At 47.4% G+C, this 13,654-nt stretch overlaps 1 long non-coding RNA gene across 1 annotated transcript; it reads right to left on the reverse strand.

Moving 5' to 3' along the window:
* Positions 1-3,724: 3,724 nt before the first annotated feature.
* On the reverse strand, positions 3,725-13,624 carry LOC127484743 (uncharacterized). Its single transcript, XR_007911961.2, has 3 exons — positions 13,508-13,624; positions 4,487-4,720; positions 3,725-3,960 (listed from the first exon to the last, which is right to left on the reverse strand). It is a non-coding gene; the product is annotated as an uncharacterized lncRNA (long non-coding RNA).
* Positions 13,625-13,654: the final 30 nt, after the last annotated feature.

Below are 13,654 nucleotides of genomic sequence, written 5' to 3' on the forward strand. Positions count from 1 at the left end.
TCTGCCTGCAGAGCCGCCAGCCTATATAGGCACCAGTTCGAGACCTGGCTGCTCCATTCCTGATCCAGCTCTCTGCTATGGCCGGGAAAGCAGCGGAAGATGGTCCAAGTGCTTGGGGCCCTGCACCCATGTAGGAGACCTGGAAGAAGCTCCTGGCTCCTGGTTTTGGACAGTCCCAGCTCCGGTTGTTGTGGCCATTTGGAGAGTGAGGCAGCGGACAGAAGATTACTTCTGCCTCTCAAATAAATAAATCTTTAAAAAAAAAAAAAAAGAGCTCCATTGACATTGACCTGCCTCTCTCCCCAGCTCTGCCCTGGCCGTTGCCAGATTCCAGAGTGTTCCAAAATCACTGCTCCAGGCAGTTGCTATCAGTTCAGTTGTTTCCATGGACAGATTCCTGGAGCTTCCGATTCGGTCGTGTTGCCTGACGTCACCTCCTGCAGACTGCAGCTTTTATTACGCCACCAAAGTAATTGAGCGCAGAAAGGATTGTCTTTGTGACCCGGGGTACCGGAGCAATGGGCCTCCGTAGGCGAGACAATGAACCTCAGCCTAAGCCTCGTGTGCAAAATGGATCCACATGTAAGACTATCGAACTCTCAGAAGAAAACATGAGGAGGAACCCAGTACTGGAGCCATCATCTGCTGCCTCCCAGGGTGGACACTGGCAGAAGACTTGATTGCAAGGAGAGCAGGGACTTCAAGAGGGGATGTGGGTATCCCTCGTAATATCGTAACCACCATGCTAAACACCTGCCCCTCTGTTTTGTCATTTTCAGGATAGCTGAAATTAAAAATAAAAACCAAAAAGACCCTGCTGTGTGCAGGTCAGGGTGTAAAGTAACTGGCACTCTTTTTTTTTTTTTTAATATTTATTTATTTGAAAGAGTTAGAGAGAGAGAGAGGGGTCTTCCATATGGGCGCCGATTCGAGTCCCGGCTGCTCCACTTCCAATCCAGCTCTCTGCTATGGCCTGGGAAAGCAGTAGAAGATGGCCCAAGTCCTTGGGCCCCTGCACCAGCATGGGAGACCTGGAAGAATCTCCTGGTTCCTGGCTTCAGATTGGCACAGCTCCAGCCGTTGCGGTCATCTGGGGAGCGAGCAGGCAAATGGAAGACCTCTCTCTCTCTCTCTCTGCCTTTCCTTCTCTCTCTGTGTAACTCTGACTTTCAAATAAATACATAAATATTTTTTAAAAAGTATATAATTTTTATCTCAACATTAGGGACTGTGATGCTGGCATCCCATATGGGTGCCAGTTCGAGTCCCAGATGCTCAGCTTCTGATCCAGCTCCCTGCTAATGCACCTGGGAAAGCAGTGGAAGACGGCCCTAGTGCTTGGGCTCCAGCACCTACATGGAGACCCAATTAGAATTCCCAGCTCCTGGCTTTGGTGTAGACCAGACCACTGTGGTTGTTTGGGGGAATGAACCAGCGAATGGAGAGTCTCTGTCTCTGTCACTCTACCTTTTAAATAAATCTCTAAAAATGTATGTGTGTATATAAATAGTTATACCACATTGTTGCTGTATGCAGCACCTTTGATGAATCTGAAAGGCATTGTGCTAAATCAAAGAAGTCTGCCTGAAAAGGTAGCGTATTTTAAGTTCTGCCCTGAATATTAGTGTCCTCCCAAATGCATCTGTCACAGGACATTCTTTGGGTTGGAGGAGTGAAGGAAGTGTTGTATGTCTTTCTTGTGGTGGGATTACACATACATCTACACATATTTATAGGGGCTGGAGTTGTGGCATGGTGAGTTAAGCCACTATTCCTGATGCCTGCATCCCATATAGAAATGCTGGTTCTAGTCCCAGCTGCTCCACTTCCAATCCAGCTTCCTGTTAATGTGCCTGGGAGACACTACATGATGTTTCAAGTGCTTAGGCCCCTGCCACCCACATGGGAGACCAGGATGGAGTTCCTGGCTCCTGGCTTTGGCCTGGTCCAGCCCTGGCCATTGTGGTCATTTAGGGAGTGAACTAGTGGCTAGAAAATCTCTCATTCTCTCTGTCTCTCTCTCTGTCTCTCTCTCTCCCCCACCCCATCTATATCATCTCCCACTTTGTCAATTTTTCAAATAATTTAAAAAATTGGAATATAAAGTCAATTTTACTATGCTAATTTAAAAAAAATAGTTTAATAAGGAAGAGAAAAACAATGGTCATGAAGGATGGAACAAGGAAATGCTACAGACTTCAGAAGACTATAAAGATAACAAAAAATGAACACAAGGTCCAGGATTCAATGTGGGCCAGGAAGGTAAGAGAGCTCATGAGATAGTGAGATTTGAATGCAGCCTGTGATTCCAGGGCAGTGTTGTATTTTTTTTAAAGATTTATTTATTTGAAGGTCAGAGTTACACAGAGAAGGAGAGGCAGAGAGACAGGTCTTCCATCCGATGGTTCACTCCCCAAATGGCCACAATGGGTGGAGCTGAACCGATCTGAAGCCAGGAGCCAGGAGCTTCTTCCAGGTCTCCCACGTGGGTGCAGGAGCCCAAGGACTTGGGCCATCTTCTACTGTCCTCCCAGGCCACAGCAGAGAGCTGGATCAGAAGTGGAGCAGCCAGGGCGTGAACTGGCACCCACATGGTATGTCAGTATCACAGGCAGCAGCTTAACCCTTTAATGCCACAACACTGGCCCCCCAAAAAGCTTTTGTAAATGTTTCAGGGATATTTGGAGAGGGGGTTTATGTATAAGAAGGTCTTTTAAAAGTTCATGAAAAGTATGTATTACAAGACGATTATGCATGGATTTAAAAATTTCTTTGCACTGAAATAAATTTCTTTAATTGGATTTTCCATGAACTTTTAAAAAAATATTTATTTATGTATTTGAAAGGCAGAGAGAGAATCTTCCATCCTCTGGTTCACTCCCTAAATGGCTGCAACTGCCAGAGATGTGCCAGACTGAAACCAGGAGCCAGGAGCTTTTTCCCAGTCTCCCATGTGGGTGCAGGGATCCAAGGACTTGGGCCATTCTCCACTGCTCTCCCAGGCAAATTAGCAGGGACCTGGATCAGAATTGGAGCAGCCAGGACTCAAACTTAACCCATATGGGATGATGACTTTACCCACTATGCCACAGCACGGACTCCTCCATGAAATTTTTCAAGTACCCCTTAGTGTGTGTGTGTGTGTGTATATATATATATTTGTGTGTGTGCAGAACTTAGAATATTTTTTTTAAGATTTATTTACTTGAGAGGGAGAGTTACAGACGGGTGGGGGGGGAGAGATAGAGAGAGAGAGAGAGAGAGAGAGAGAGAAAGAGTGAGAGGGAAAGAGAGATCTTCCATCCACTGGTTCATTCTCCAAATGGCCACAATGGCTGCAGCTGTGCAGCTGGGCCGATCTGAATCTAGGAGCCTGGAGCTTCTCTCACATGGGTGCAAGGGCCCAAGCACTTGGGCCATCTTCTACTGCTCCCAGGCCATCAGCAGGGAGCTGGACTGGAAGAGGAGCAGCCAGAACATGAACCAGCACACATATGGGATGCTGGCACTTCCAGTGGATGCTTAACCTACTAAGTTCAGTGCCAGCCCCTAGAATACGTTTTTTATGCCATGTTAATTCTGTTCAACCCATTCCTAATTTTGTTTACTTTCTTTCACAGTCTGATAGTGATGTGTGATGTATTTTACTATAACTTTCTAAAAGTTGTCTTTCTGAAGATTTGTGCTTTGTATTTTGTGTTGCTATGTTATATATATGCACATATTTCTTTTTTAAAAAATGTTTATTTTATTTATTTGAAAGACAGAGTTACAGAGAGAGGTAGAGACAGAGAGAGAGAGAGAGCTCTTCCATCCGCTGGTTCACTCCCCAGATGCCGCAATGGCCGGAGCTGTGCCGATCTGAAGCCAGGAGCCAGGAGCTTCTGGGTCTCCCACGCGGGTGCAGGAGCCCCAGGACTTGGGCCATCTTCTACTGCTATCCCAGGCCACAGCAGAGAGCTAGATCAGAAGAGGAGCAGCCGGGACTCGAACCAGTGCCCATATGGGATGCCGGTGCTTCAGGCCAGGGCTTTAACCTGCTGCACCACAGCGCGGCCCCCATATATACACATATTTCTTTTAAAATAATTTATTTCCATTTTATTTTAAAGACAGAGGGACAGAGAAGAACAAAGAGACAGAGATATATCTTCCACCCACTGATCCACTCCTCAAATACAGTCAGAACTGGGCCAGGCCAAAACCAGGAGCTCAGAATTCAATCCACATCTCCCACATTACTGGCAGGGACCCAGGTACTTGAGCCATCACCTGCTGCCTCCCAGTCTGTGCATGAGAAGGAAGCTGATCAGAAGTGCAGGAGCCTGGGCACGTGGATACAGTTGTCCCAAACTGTACTTTAATTGCTATGCCAAATGTCTGTCCCTCTCCACATCTTTTAAGCGACAGTATATATTCAGAATACATATTCCCTTTGTTGTGATCTGAGAGTTCCATGTTTCACATAGGAATTTTAGCTATTTACCTTTTTTATGATGTATTTATTTATTTGAAAGGCAGAGAGGCAGAGGCAGAGGCAGAGAGAGAGAGAGAGAGAGAGGTCTTCCATCTGCTGGTTCACTCCATAGATGGCTGCAATGGGTGGAGCTGAGCCAATCTGAAACCAGGAGCCAAGAGCTTCTTCTGGGTCTCCCACGTGGGTGCAGGGGCCCAAGGACTTGGGCCATCTTCCACTGCTTTCCCAGGCCATAGCAGAGAGCTGGATTGGAAGAGGAGCAGCAGGGACTTGAAACAGCGCCCATATGGGATGCCAGCACTGTAGGTGGTGGTCTTACCTGCTATGCCACAGTGCCAGCCCCTAGCTTTCTTTTTCATATTTATTTATTTTTATTGGCTTATTTTCTTATATGTATTTATTTTTATTTGGATTATTTGTTACACCTACTCTAAGCTTTACTTATCTAATTTTCTGATTTTTTTTTTTGAAGATTGATTTATTTATTTGAAAATCAGAGTTAAAGAGAGAGAAAGAGAGAGAGAGGTCTTCCATCTGCTGGTTCACATCCCAGATGGCTGCAACGGCCGGAGCTGCGCCGATCCAAAGCCTGAAACCAGGAGGTTCTTCCAGGTCTCCCATGTTGGTGCAGGGGCCCAAGGACACTGGCCATCTTCCACTGCTTTCCCAGGCCATAGGAGAGAGCTGGATCAGAAGAGGAACAGCCAGAACTAGACTGGCACCCATATGGGATTGGGCACTGCAGGCGGTGGCTTTACACACTACACCACAGTGCCAGACAAATTTTCAGGTATTTTGATATTTTTGTTTATGAATCCTTGCTATTTCTTTTCCATATACAAATGTAAGAAGAGTCTAATACAGTTCTTGACAGAAAACTCTTGATGTCTGGGGTCAGTGTCGAGGTGCAGTAAGTTCCTGCACTGGAGTGCGGGTTGCATTCCTGCTACTCTGCTTCTGATACAGCTCCCTGCTAATGCACCTGGAAGGCAGCAGATGACAGATCACGTACTTTAGTTCTCGGGCCGGCGCTGTGGTGCAGCGGATTAAAGCCCTGGCCTGAAGTGCTGGCATCCATATGGGCACCGGTTCTAGCCCCGGCTGCTCCTTTTCCGATCCAGCTCTCTGCTGTGGCTGGGAAAGCAGTGGAAGATGGTCCAAATCCTTGGGCTCCTGCACCCACATGGAAGATCTGGAAGAAACTCCTGGCTTTGGATCAGTTCAGCTCTGGGGAGTGAACCAGTGAATGGAAGATCTCTCTATCTGTAACTCTTTCAAATAAATAAAATAAATCTTAAAAAAAAAAAAAGTACTTTAGTTCCTTCCATTCACGTGGGAGACACTAACTGAGTTCCTGGTTCATGGCTTCACTCTGGTCCAGCCAACTGTTCTGACCATTTGTGGAAGGAACAAATGGATGGGAGATATCTCTGCCTCTCTGTCACTCTGCCTTTCAAATAAATAAATAAATATTTAAAAGAAAGATTCCTCATTTTTGATGTGTGAATTTTTTCTCATGTAATAATTATATACACTGTGTATCATTTTACACTTTAAAATTATATGAAATTATACTATTTTTCAAAATAACTTTTATCCTCATTTTAAAACAAAGACTTAATGTCTTGCTTTTTCCCCCTTTCTTCCTCGCTGGTTTTCATTACATAATCTGAGGTTAAAAAGCAGATTTTAAAAAATCCCTTTTCTCAATTTTTTCTTTTGCATTTTGTTTGTTACCATAGCAACAACAATTATTTCAACTTATTAGTATCTAACATTCTCTACTGAGTGGTGGTTTTATTCAGTTATCTCTGTATCTTTAGCAAGTTTCAAGGCTCATTGCCAGTTCTTTTTCTCTTTTCATCATTCATGAGTCTCTGATTCATGTCTCAGTAATTTATTGTACAATTCTGAGTGATTTTTGCAGAAAAGGGAGTTAACTGGGCGGGTATTAGTCAGAACTCTCATGGTTTCAAAATGACAGAAACCTAACTCCAATTGACTTGAGTAAAAAAGATAATATATTAACATATGAACCCATCAAGCCTGGCCTCAGCTAAATCCAGCCTCAAACTATGGCATCAAGAAATTAGCTCCAGGGGCTGGTACTGTGGTATAGCAGGTTAGGCCTCTGCCTGTGGCACCAGCATCCCATATGGGTTCGAGTACTGGCTGTTCTACTTCTAATCCAGCTCCCTGCTAATGCACCTGGAAAAGCAGTGGAAAATGGCCCAAGCACCCATGTGAGAGAACCAGAAGAAGCTGCTGGCTCCTGGCTTTAGATTAGCCCAGCTCTGGCTCTTACAGCCATTTGGGAAGTGAACCAGTGGATGGAAACTCGCGCACTCGCGCGCTCTCCCTCCCTCCCTCTGTAGCTGCCTCTCAAATAAAGAAATAGATCTTGAAAAAAAAATAAATCTTAAAAAAAGGAAGAAACTAGTTCTGCCTCTAACTCTGCTGCTGTCTCCCCATCATTCTCAGAGGGCATTTCTAACATCAAGCATGTTTGGCCTCGGACTCAACAGTCACTGCCCTAGCACGCCAGCAGAAAGAAACTACACTTTCTCCAGACGTTTCTGCCAAGTCTGAGCTGAGTGTCACTGGCCTGGATCAGGTCACATGTCCATCCTCCCTGCACCAACAATCTGTGATTCTGACTAGCGAGCCATGGGTCATTGCTTGCTCTTGGAGCTTGGGGGTTCAGCCAACCAAGCACAGAAGGGACAGGTCACCAAAGAAAAATTGGGTTCTTGTTACCAGAAGAAAGAGTCCATGTTGGGCAGGCAAAAATAACAGATGTACATTTGCTATGTGTTCATTTGATGTCTTGCAAACTGAATCTCCAGTTATATGTTAATGCGACCTGAGAGGTGGGGCCTTTGGCAGCTGACTGGAGCAGGAGGGCTCTACCCAAGTGAAAGGATTATCTTCATTCATGGAATAATGGGTTCTTGTGGCAGTGGCTTTGTTATAAAAGTGAGCTCTCTCTCTAGCAAGCTTGCTCAGTCTCACCATGTCATGAGGCAATGAGGGCCTCTCCATATGCTGAGAGATGCTGGCACTAGGCTCTTTATATATGGTTCATGGTCTCCAGAACCATGAGCCAAAGCAACTTCTATCCTTCAGAAATTATCTAGCCTTGGATGTTTCGGACCAAAACACCAGTTTGCTAAGATTTTGCATATCTGTGATTGTTGCCACTCTGGACACACAATAAGGAAAACATCCAGGTAGGCAGCTGGCCACCATCTAAGCTGGGCTTTGATGGTAGCCTGGTATGGTTTCACAGTGTTCTGGAAAATTTTCAGCTTTGTGCTTTCAGAAATTTGCCATTGTCAGTGCACCTGGGCCTGGCTAATGCTAATCTGATTCAGCATAAACTGTTGACACTAAACCCTATCTTAGAATAATCATTAATTGCCACAGAACCTGCACAGGCTCTCCTGAGCTCAGAGAACTTGTCAGAAGACCCTAGGTAGGGCCTGCGCCGCGGCTCAATAGGCTAATCCTCTGCCTGTGGCGCTGGCACACTGGGTTCTAGTCCCAGTTGAGCGCCGGATTCTGTCCTGGTTGCCCCTCTTCCAGTCCAGCTCTCTGCTGTGGTCCAGGAGTGCAGTGGAGGATGGCGCAGGTCCTTGGGCCCTGCACCCACATGGGAGACAAGGAGAAGTGCCTGGCTCCTGGCTTCGGATCAGCGCGGTGTGCCGGCCGCAACGCGCTGGCCGCAGCGGCCATTGGAGGGTGAACCAACAGTAAAGGAAGACCTTTCTCTCTGTTTCTCTCTCTCACTGTCCACTCTGCCTGTCAAAAAAAATTAAAAAAAAAAAAAAAGCCTATAGGTAGACCCAAACTCTCATCATAACGTTGCTCGGAGCCTATGGAACCAGGCAAGAGGAGTTCTTTGGAGAAAATTCTGGTCAGAGCCATCATGCCATGGCAATGTGGTTGCTTAAAAATGTCCCACAAACACGGGACAGATGCAGAGAGGACATCTTAACAGGGTGAGAAGTTAATACACCTAAGACCAAAAGACAGGAAAGAACTGAGGGTAGTCTAGTCTGGCTGGGAGAGGGAAAGCAAGGAGAGGAGAGGAAGAGGAGATTGGGGTGGAGGGGTAGTTAGAAAAGGTCTCACTGAGTGTAACCGGGACCAAAGGTTTGCTTTAAAAAGAGGAGGGAAGGGGCCGCCACTATGGCGTAGAGGTTAAAGCTGCTGCCTTCAGTGCTGGCATCCCGCGTGGGTGCTGGTTCAAGTCTCGGCTACTCCACTTCCAATCCAGCTCTCTGCCATGGCCTGGGAAAGCAGTAGATAACCCAAGTCCTTGGACCCCTGCACCCACGTGGGAGTTCCTGAAGAAGCTCTTGGCTCCTGGCTTTGACCTGCCCCAGCCCCAGTCATTGAGGTCATCTGGGGAGTGAATCAGTGAATGGGAGATCTCTGTGTCTCTCTCTCTCCCTCTCTCTGTATAACTCTTTCAAAGAAAATAAATGAATCTTAAAAAAAATAAGAAAAGAAAATAGATGGACAGAGTGGCAGTGAGGTTGAAGTGGTTCTCCAAGTGGAATACACATACATATCACCTGGAGATCTTGTTCCAATGCAGATCAGTAGGTCTGGGGTGGGTCTAAGATGCTCCTTTTCTTTTCTTCTCTCTTCCTTTTTGATTTATTTGAAAGCCAGAGCTACTGACAGGGAGAGGAAGACAGATAGGGAGGGGGAATGGGAGAGGGAGAGGGAATCTTTCATCTGTTGTTTCATTCCCTACATGGCTCCAAGGGTCAGGCTGACGCCAGGAGCTTCATCCAGGTCTCTCACGTGGGTGGCAGGGGCCCAAACAGGCCATCAGCAGGGAGCTGGATTGGCAGAGGAGCAGCCAGGATGTATCTGGGTGCCTACATGGGATACCAGTGTCACAGGTGGCAGCTTTACCTGCTACATCATAATGCTGGCTCCGAGATGACTGGATTTCTAACAAACTCCCAGATAAGTTAAAGGTGCTCTTCTGGAGATGATGCTTTGCGTTGTAAAGACTTCTCAAACATTAAAGAAGAACTCACAGGAGTTTCTCATTGGTTGGATGGGGGTTGGAGGGGGCGGATGTCATCAGGAGTAAGGTAAAATGTTGTTGACGATCATAGCCAAACTGGCAGCCTGAGTGTCTGGGAGAAGGTGATGCTCTTCATAGATTCAAGATGTGGAACAGGTTTGGGTGGGGTAGATAATAATAACAGATAATATTTATTTGGTACATAATGTACCATGTGCAAAGCTCTTCACATTTTATTTACTCTGTACAACTTATTTATGAGGTGGGTACTATTGTAATGCCCAACTGAAGCCCGAGGAAACTGAGGCCGAGGTCACACAGGTGGCAGGTGGAGCAGCCACGATTGGCAAACCCTCTGGCAGTCTAGGCACAGATCTCGGGCGGCTGCCACTGGAGGTTGGGCTCTGTGGAGCTGAAGCACCTGTGGGAATCACACAGCGCTGTCCTTATGATAGGATAACCTGAGGTTCAAGAGCTGGATGCTGAGTATCAGCTCAAGATCTGACAAGAACTAAGGCACTGGAGCGAATGTAATCACCCAGGGAGTGCTATCAGTTCTCTTCCATTTTCTTTCGGCATTTAACTTCTGCAGAGAGGGCATCTAGGGAAAGCTAGGATTTTAGCTCCTTTTATAAATAATCTCCTTCCCTACACGGCACTGTACACTGTTAGGATGTGTTCTTTATCCCTAAAATCTAGCATTTTCTGCAGATTATGTCTAGAGGTTCGATTGTGCTTATATTTCTGAATCCTGATGAATCTACTCAATATTTTACCTCTAACTTAGATCTTTTCAGATCTAAGGATACTTCTATTTAAAAAAAAATTTATTTCGGGGCTACTGCTGTGACATAGTGGGCATCCATGTGGTGCCAGCATCCGATGTGGGCACCAGTTCGAGTCTTGGCTGCTCCATTTCCAAACCAGCTCTCTGCTATAGCCTGGGAAAGCAGAAGATGGCCCAAATGCTTGAGCCCCTACACCTGTGTGGGAGACCAGGAAGAAGCTCCTGGCTCTTTGCTTTGGATTGGCTCAGCTCCAGCCATTGTAGCCATCTGGGGAGTGAACCAGTGGATGGAAGACCTCTCTTTCTCTCTGCTTCTGCGTAACTCTGCCTTTCAAATAAATAAATAAATGTTAAAACAAACAAACAAACATAACCATTTATTTGAAAGGCAGAGTTACAGAGAGGGAAAGACCAAGATCTTCCAGCCGCTGGTTTTACTCCCTAAATGGCCAAAAACTGAGGCTGGGCCAGGCTGAAATTGGAGCTAGGGACTCCATCTGGGTCTCCTGCGTGGGTGGCAGGGGCCCAAACACTTGGGCCATTTTCAACTGCTTTTCTAAAGTGTATGAGCAGGGAACTGGATCAGAAGTGGAACAGCTGGGAATGGAATGAGTACTCATATGGGATACTAGCATTACAGGCCTACTGCATCTTCAACACTGGTCCCAGGAAGTTTTCTTTTTCTTGTTTTAACGATTTATTTATTTATTTGAAAAGCAGATTTAGAGAGAGAAGGAGAGACTGAGAACTTCCATCTGGTGGTTCACTCTCCAAATGCCCACAACAGCCAGGGCTGGGCCAGGTTGAAGCCAAGAGCCTAGAACTCCATTTAAGTCTCCCACATGGGCAAAAGGGGCACAAGCACTTGGGCCATCTTCTGTTGCTTTCCCAGGTGCATCAGTAGGGAGCTGAATTGGAAGTGGAGCAGCCAGGACATGAACCAGTACCCACATGGGATGCACCACATCCTAGCCAGCAGCTTAACCCACTAGGTCCCACCACTGGGCCCCAGGGTAATTTTTTTTTTAATTATAATTTTGATTATTGCTTCTAATTGATTTGCTCTTTTTTGGGGGGGGGGCTTATAATTTGAATCCTCATGATGTTCTCCATCTCCATTATCTTTTCTCTTAAAGAATTCCATCACTGGAGCCGGCGCTGTGGTGCAGTAGGTTAATCCTCCGCCTGCAGCGCCAGAATCCCACATGGGTGCCGGTTAGAGACCCAGCTGCTCCTCTTCCCATCCAGCTCTCTGCTGTGGCCTGGGAAAGCAGTAGAAGATGGCCCAAGTCCTTGGGCCCCTGCACCCACATAGGAGACTGGAAGCACCTGGCTCCTGGCTTCTCTCCCTCTCAATGTCTGTAACTCTACCGCTCAAATAAATAAAATCTTAAAAAAAAATTCCATCACTTGTTCTATATTCTTAAAGTATCTCCTCACATTTGTCTTTTACATTGCTGATTTGCCCTTTTGTATTATCAAGCCTTCTTATAACTCCTTCAACCATTGCTTTTGTCTTGGTTATTGTGATTTTGATTTCATGATACTCTCCATTTACTTCAGCCTTTTTTTTAAGGATTCATTCATTTATTTGAAAGTCAAGAGTTACACATACACACACAGATCTTCCATCCACTGTTTCACTTCCCAGATGGCTGCAACAGCCACAGCTGGGCCAGGCCAAAGCCAGGAACCAGAAGCTTCTTCCTAGTCTCCCACGTCGGTGGCAGGTGTTGGGCCACTTTCCACTGCTACTCCCAGGCTGTTAGCAGGGAGCCTGATCAGAAGTGGAGCAGCTTGGATACAAACCAGTGCCCACTTGGGGTGCTGGCACTGCAGTCGGCAGCTTTACCTGCTGTGCCACAATGCCAGTCCCTCATCATCCTGTTTTTTTTTTTTTTTTTTTTTTTTTTTTTTTTTTTTTTTTTTTTTTTTGACAGGCAGAGTGGACAGTGAGAGAGAGAGACAGAGAGAAAGGTCTTCCTTTGCCGTTGGTTCACCCTCCAATGGCCGCCGCGGCCGGCGCGCTGCGGCCGGCGCACCGCGCTGATCCGATGGCAGGAGCCAGGAGCCAGGTGCTTTTCCTGGTCTCCTATGGGGTGCAGGGCCCAAGCACCTGGGCCATCCTCCACTGCACTCCCTGGCCACAGCAGAGGGCTGGCCTGGAAGAGGGGCAACCGGGACAGAATCCGGCGCCCCGACCGGGACTAGAACCCGGTGTGCCGGCGCCGCAAGGTGGAGGATTAGCCTACTGAGCCGCGGCGCCGGCCTCATCATCCTGTTTTTAAAAAGAGATGCAATGTCCTTTCAGAATCAAGAATAAGAATTAGGTGTTTTCAAAATTGGGTTCTGCTTCACGGACTAACATTTGAACTCACTTTTGGGTGTAGCACTTTTTTCCCCTTATGTAACACTATTTTTTTTCTCTCCCACAGGGCTTTTAACGCGCCAGACTGACTGGCTAATCTTTATTGATTTCCAGCCGTCTCGAATTAGCAGCTCTGAAGGCTATGAGGGGAGTCTGCCTTCTCACTTCCCTCTGCAGACGGCAAGGAAATGGTTCCGAGGCGGTGGCTGGCCCATCTTCCACCGCGTGGCCTGAGCTTCCTTGGCATCCGTCTGCTTCAAGATTGCAGTTTTTTAATTTTCAGCCTCTCATGTGTCTGTGACTATTGGTTTTAGCGATTCCACCCTGGTGTTTCCAGCTCAGTACGTTCTACGTCTCAAAGCTCATGTCCATCCGGCCTAACATGGGTCTCGGTCTCACAGTGGCAACTCGAGTCTTCCTCAGGTGTCTCAACCCACTCCTCTCTGCCCCTTACTCTGCTTGACATTTCTCCATAGAAAGTACCTCAGCCTGAGAAACCTCTCTCCGGAAGTTATCTTCTACGAGGGCGGATCTAAGGGCAGACCCACTCGGCCTCTCCTGTCTCACACGTTCTCAGTACTCAAATCTCTTCTTCGGTCTGGACCACGTATTCTGGTTCCTAACATAATCTCCACACCTCCTAAGTTGTTCAGAGCGTTTGGGCCCCAGAGGGCCCGAAGCCCACGTGTGCAGCGTCGTTCGTCTTCCCCCGCACTGCCCGAGCTCGCCGCCCGGCCCCAGCCCCGGCCCCTCAGGGTCAGCCCCGTGACGCCCCGTCTCCCCATTCCGCTCTCAGCGTCTCCTCAGCCGCCTCCCGCGCCGACTCACCAGCGAACGCACGTGACCGCGCCCTTCGGCGCCTCCTCCGCAGCCGCCGCCGCCGCCGCCGCCGCCGCCGCAGCGCTCCGCCCTGAGCTCGCCGCTTCCGCCGGCCCGCGCGGCCCCGCCCCCAGCCGCAGGCAGCCAATCCTCGAG

Source organism: Oryctolagus cuniculus, chromosome 21, assembly GCF_964237555.1.
Source record: "Oryctolagus cuniculus chromosome 21, mOryCun1.1, whole genome shotgun sequence".
NCBI lineage: Eukaryota > Metazoa > Chordata > Mammalia > Lagomorpha > Leporidae > Oryctolagus > Oryctolagus cuniculus.